The following is a 6918-nucleotide window of genomic DNA, read 5'->3' on the forward strand; positions in this document are numbered from 1 at the left end:
TAAAGTGGATATAACGTAGAGCATGAGGGAAGCAGGAGGGGGTGTGCAAAGCTCATTTGTGTAGCACCAAATAATAGTTTTGTGGTATGTTTGGAGCAAGACATTGCTTTGGAACCCTTATTGCTGACGGAGTACTGAAAGGCTTTTTTTTTTTTTTTTACAAGAATGAAAAATCTTAGAAAAAAAATCTTAGTAGAAAAGAATAAAAATCTTAGAAGAAAATAAATACGGTAGATAAGCTATTGTGTGCATCTAAGTAAAGTTTCCAGGACATCCTTTCTAAAGTTCAGAACAGGGGTCCCCAACCTTTTTGAGCCCATGGGCACCTTTGGCATTCTGACACAGCATTGTGGGCACAGCCACAAAATGGTTGCTGGAGGTTACCTTCAGTCACACAGTGAAGATGCTTGTATTGTGGTAGGAAGCCGCAGCCAAAGCAATGTTTTTCAAAAAATATGCACAGCCAATCAGAAGTCTTGCTGGGCAAAGGCCCCACCTCCTCCCCCCCACACTTTCTAAAAACACTTGTCAGGCACCAAGAAAGGTGTCAGCAGGTGCCATGGTGCCCGCACATACCATGTTGGGGACCCCTGGCTCAGAAGGTCTCTTGAGTATACACCCCAGACTGAAAGCAGCACACCAGTCTCCCCCATTTCTGCAGATGGAAAGGGGAAGGGATGATTTTCATCAATTTCCCCTTTACGCTGCTCCAGGGGCAACACTGGGGGCATTTTGGGCCACAGCAGAAGAGGAGAGATGAAAAATATTTCAGTCAACATTAATTTTAGCAGGATCTAAGCCGTATGTTCAATCCTTGCCATCTCCAAGTAAAAGGATTCTGGTAACTGGGCCGAGAAGATTGGTCTCAAATGTGAGGCCTGGTTGTATGTAGCTAAATCTGGCAGCCGCTTACAAGGGCCTGACTCTGCTAAACATATGCTGTAGTGTGGCATAGCTATACAGACATGGGACACCACAGTTTGTACATTATGAGCACCACAGATGTATGGAATAACTGGGTTTGCCAATGTGAGAATGAGCCCATAGTCTTATTGATTACATCAACATGATAGTCTCACTGCTTGTAATATTCCTAATTCTGAGACTGATAAAAGCAGCTGCAGAGAATAATCAAGATTCCTGGACTTAATCTAACTACTTCAAATATGACAAAAGTTCTTCCCAGTAGGCAGTGTACAAATGTTGGAAAGTCCTGACCAGACATGACAACCCAGTGAGTGTTAATGCTGGGATAAACTTTTGTGTACAATTTTGTGCATGCGTGCGGCTTTATGCGCCAGTGATTTATTGCTCCCTACATAGTGGTGTCTTCAATGTATAAATTGGGTAAAATTTAAGCGGCTTATTTATATAGTATGTACATCACATAAGACATTTTTTTCTCACAGCAAAGTGGACACTTGTGTGTCATTCACACTTAACAGTGTTTTATTTAGATCACGATGGCCATGTTAGTCTGTCAATAGCAGTAGAAAAGAGCAAGAGTCCAGTAGCACCTTAAAGACTTAATAAAATTTCTGGCAGGGTATGAGCTTTTGTGAGCTGTGGCTCACGAAAGCTCATAGCCTGCCAGCATTTTATTCAGTTAATAACTTCATTTATACTTTCCCCCTAATTGGGACCCAAAGCAGTTTACAACACTGTCTCCTTCTCCTCACAACCCTGTGAGGTAGGTTAGGCTGAGAGTGTGTGACTGACCCAAGGTCACCCAGCAAGCCTCCATGGTAGAGGAACCTTGTACATTTCCACCTATTTATTAATTTCAGTACAAGAAGAACATAGTATCTGAACTTGGTTGCCTGAAGCTTCCAAGTAAAACTGCGAAGATAAGAAGCTGACTTCTGGTGACTCAGACCATCCACCTAGCTCAGAGTTGCCTGCTCTGGTCAGCTGTGATTCTCCATGATCTTGGGAATTTCCTACCCTGCTACTTATAAAACTAGAAATTGAACCTGGGACCTTATGCAAACAAATGTTTAACCACATATGGGAGCCCTCTCCAAGTTCACCCAGGTTCTTGGTTTTACTGATTTCTTGTGTAGGAGGCAGAACCTGGAAACAAGCTCTGACACTCTCAGCCTATCCTACCTTGCAAGGATAGAATACCTTGCAAGGATAGTAAACCAGAGCTTCTCAGCCAAAGGGTGGGCTGTAAATGTGAGAAATAAAAGGGCTCGTCAGATACCATTAAATGGCACATCCGGCTCCCTGTTTACTAATGTTGTCAATCTCCCCTTGCCACACACACACACACTATTTAACCTGTGAGAGTTCACTTTGAGAGACCCCTGGAAATAGGAGAAGGTTTTACCAAAGCAAACTCCCCCAAGTTAAATAGGACCCTGGGGAAGGAAGATTAAGGCCATTTTGGAAGGGGGACCACAACACTGGAAAGAAAGGTCCCCTTCAGCCCTCCCCCCCCCTTTTCCTCAGCTAGGGCTCCACCCTTTCCAAGACTTGTTGCTCCCCATCCTAGGCTGGGCCCTGGGCTGTGTTTTCTCTCCCTGCTGTGCTGGAAGAGGCCCCTCCAAGGAGCGGGTATTGCCACAGGTAAGTCAGTGGAAACTGGTTTCAAAAGATTTGGAGCTGGGGGGGGGAAAGGGGGTTTATTGGATGGCAACAGAGGGCTGCTGGAAGGATCTGCGGCCGGAGTGCTTTGGCTCTGGGGCTGCTTTGGCTCTGGGGATCGGCTCCTTGGTCGGGGGCATCTGGCGTGTCGGGATGGGGGGGTTGTTGCTTCCTGGCGGAGGCCGCGTGCAGACGGGAGCAGAGGTCCCCCGGACTTGGGGAAGGAGGAGGGAGGTGGCGACCGGCTGCCCTGCTGGGAAGACGGGATTCCCGGACCCCGAAGGGCAGGGCAGCGCCTTTGAAGCCGGCAGCGGCGGAGAGGCAATAACGGTGGAGGGCAAAGCTCCAGCAGGGGCTTTGGGGGGCGGCTGGGGTTTGGTTTTGCTTTTGTTGCAGCTGTTTGAAGTTGTGCAAAGCAGCTTAAAGCCGCGGCGGCCAGAGTCGCTGCAAAGAGCTAGCGGGGCTGGGCTGGGGTGGGCTGGAGAGGGGAAGGGAGGGGGGCTTTTCCCTTCCCCGGGAATGGGTGGTTCCCGCCGCCCCCTTGCAAGGAGCGTCAGCTCTGCCGGGGGAGCCCAAGAAAGGAAGAAGCAGGGCTGGAGAGGTGTTTGGGTACCAGTCCGGAGGAGAGGTCCGGTCCGGCGCTTGGCACATGTAAGAGCTCCTTTTCCTGATCAGCTATTATCATCCTAGGAGAAGCCCCCTTTTCAGCGGCCGGCACTCTCCAATTTGGCTGGGAGGTGGGAGAAAGGGGTGCTAGGCGGGGCGGATGCTCTGGAGGTCCCTCTGACTCGCCTCTTCCATTCTGGGCAACTCTTATCGTGCCAGCAATGGCTGTAGCTGCTGGAAAGAGCAGAAGAGGCAAGGGTGCCTTTGTCCAAGGCTAATGCCAGGGAAATATCGTGCTCTTTTGCATAGGCAAAGCTTCTGGTCCTCATAAACTTAGAGGATAGATCGTTCTGATTTCTGTTTTGCAGAAGGGAAATCAAGGCACAGGTGTAGTAGGGGTGTTTAAAACTGGGTCTTCCAGTTTACTGTCCCTTAGCCACTGCCCCAGGCTGGAATTCTTTGTCTTCATTTAGCCTGATAAAGACATAAACGATGTTATATTGTTTGTGTTCTCTCTCACACATCTTTGCAGATGGACATTATTGTTCCAGGTCAATAATCTCGAGTGATCGCTGATCACAAATCTTAGGGTGGGATAACCTACCGAGTGCTTAGCCGGGTTAGCCATTCCGCAGCCCAAAGTCCTATCATCGGACGATGTCGCCTCCCATTTGAGCTCCATTAGGAAAGAAAAGATGGTGGAGAAAAAGGGCAGAGAAAGTGAGTGATTAAGGAGCAGCTCATCCTTCTCTGCCATGGATAGGGTTGGCCCTAACTGTTCACACATGCAGAAGAGGGCCTTAGCTTCTCTCCACTTCCTTTGCATGGCTGATGTTCAATTTGTTTGTTTCCCCACATTGTCCACCTGTGACAGTAGCAGGAAGGAGCTTAAGACAAGTTAGTGGCGGAGAAAGGCAAACTGAGCCGTGTTCTGGCTGTCTGTGTTTCTCCTTAGCTCTCCACTCCCATTGCATTCCTTTGCTCCTCCAGATCCCACAAGATCAGCTCAAATGCTCCCTCAAATAACTCCCCCCTTGCTGTCCCTTATGCTTGGGGTTTCCTCCTGGAACACATGTGTGGTTCCTCTCCCACTTTCAACTCTTTCCTCAAAAACAACCTTTTCCCCATGAAGGTTTTGGTACAGTTCCTTATTCCTCATCCCCTGTTCTCTAGAGATATGCAATGGCATAAATGCTAATTCTTTCCCTGTCCCCCCACCCCCCAACCTCCTCCTCCTTCCTCTTCCTTATTGTCTGCCTTGCCTCAGATTTTACATTGTAAGCTCTTTGGAGCAGGGAATCTATCATAATGTATTCTGTTAAATGCCATGCACCAAATAAATTGATAAATAATTACAGTTTTTCAAAAACTCCTGGTTGCTTTCCCCAAACCATGCATAGTTTTATAAGCCTCCATCAAGTCTCCCCTTAGTAGTCTAATTAAGGGGGAAATGAGAAAGGGGAGATATGATAGAGATTGATAAAATTAGGCAAAGTGTAGAAAAAGGTGGACAGAAGGAACCTTTTCTCCCTCTCCCACCCAAAAGAGTTGATGGGTGGTGGATTCAGAACAGGCAAAACGAAGCATTTCTTAACATAATGCATAATTAACTTATGGAATTCGCTACCAGAGGATATGGTTATGACCATGAGCTTCGATAGCTTTAGAAGGGGGCTAGGCAGATTCATCACTGCTAAGTCAAGCAATGGGTTTAAGCCATGATGGCTAAATGAAACCTCTATGCTCAGAGGCAGTGTACCTCAGAATACCAGTTGCTGAGGACCAAGAGCAGACAAAGAACTGTTGCTTTAATGCACTGCTTATGGGTTTCAAAGAGGCATCAGGCTTGCTATTGTAGGATGCAGGATTCAGGATTAAATGGACCTTTGGTCTAATCCATCTGGGCTCTTTTTACGTTCAGTAGTCAAGCTATATTTTCAGAGCTCTTAAAAATAAAACAGGTTTTTGGACGTTCTTGTTGGAATCATTTTATTAAAGCATTGTTCAATCAATGTTTGTAATAAAATGGTGCTCACAAAATAGACATAAGAGAGCACAGGAGATGGCAAAGGATTTTGCTTTAGCCGAGTCCTGATATTTTATCATGTGTTAGTATTATTGTCGGCTGCCAGAAATCCTGAAGCTGGATAATACTCTAAGAGCTGGGCTGGCAACCCTGAATAAATTTCCTTGCAGTTCCACAGCTTTCCCTTTTCCAGGTTTCTTTTTCTTTTTTGTAATTCTCTTCTCTCTCCACCATACCCAGTCCAAGCTAAACTAAACACCCTGCAAAGTGTAGCTCCTAACACATATAAGCTCTGTCTTTTCATTATGGGCATATTTATATTACACACTGTAATCAGTTATGTGTTTTTGGCATTTTAAGTCGACAAGGGAGCTGGGCTTCTTTATGGGCTTCTCTGGGAAGTATATACCCTAGAGTTCACAATTAGCTACGTTTCCCCCTCTCCCTAGGCTGGTTTAACATTACTTGCAATTTTTTAATACAAACAGCTTTTGAGAAAAGGACACTGTGGAAAAGGTAAGTGCAGATTGTGCCCCGGATTACTGCTTCAGCCCCAAGTTGGAACTGTGTAGATCTACACTTTTCTCCTTTCTGAGGAAATGAAGGAACTATTCTGGATACAATGTGAAGAAGGACATTTTCTTAATCTGCAGGAAAATGCAGGGGCGGCATGAGCTTTGGCCTTCTTGATACATTGTCCAATCCAGAGAACTGGAGCACTTTCACAGCTGCAAAGAAGTCATCACCTTCACCTGTGGCTTCTCTGGGGAAATCAAAATGGATTTATGTTTGTAGCGTAGATGTGGCCTTAGAGAATCATGCCATTAACTGTTGGTTGTTTTGTCTCCCTAATATTTCAGCTGAATTATACCCTCTTTCCTTCACCCCAGAATTACAACCTGCCCTGTAAAGATTAACTCTTCTTTGCAAGGATGCAGGCTGTAGTTGTTTCATCAGATGAATTAAGTGTATGGACAGTTGTTAAGTGTGCAGTATGTAGGGAGCAGAGGAAAACCGCTTTTACATTCTGAGATGCAAAAAAAAAAAAAAAAGGATAAGGTTGCAATTCATGAAACAACCAGAGGGCGCTTTCACACATGCCAAATCATGCACCTTCAATACACTTTCAATGTACTTTGCAGCTGGATTTTACTGTGTGAAATGTCAACATCCACTTGTTAAAGTGTATTGAAAGGGCATTATTCAGCATGTGTGAAAACTCCTAGAGATAGCAGTATCCTAGTCCATTTGTAACCATAGTCCATCTTACATTTTACACTCAAATGCATGAATTAAACGCAGATGGCTACTTTAATTAGGGGAAATTAGCTTTGGGAGGGTGAGTAGCAGCTACTTTTGGCCTTAAGAGATGCAGAGCCCAGGTGAATTCCCTGTATCCATAGGGTGGCAGAAAAGGATAATTCCATGGACAGCTTAGTAGGACGATAACAGTCTGTTTTTTTAGAAAGAAGGATCAAGAGTATCTCAGCACTCATGCTCCAATCAATAAGCTAGGAACATGGCATGCTCCTTTCTGTTTGGCAGAAGACACGATGGACACTTTTGGAATTTTATCTGAGCAACTCAAGGACCACTACTCTCATATGAACGTGCTTGACCACCACTGTCATCATCTGATGCCCTGCTTCATGTGTCCTGCTTTCTGATGCTAGATGGGTGGCAACCGGAGGCAGGGC

This window comes from Euleptes europaea, chromosome 14, assembly GCF_029931775.1.
Source record: "Euleptes europaea isolate rEulEur1 chromosome 14, rEulEur1.hap1, whole genome shotgun sequence".
Taxonomy (NCBI): Eukaryota; Metazoa; Chordata; class Lepidosauria; order Squamata; family Sphaerodactylidae; genus Euleptes; species Euleptes europaea.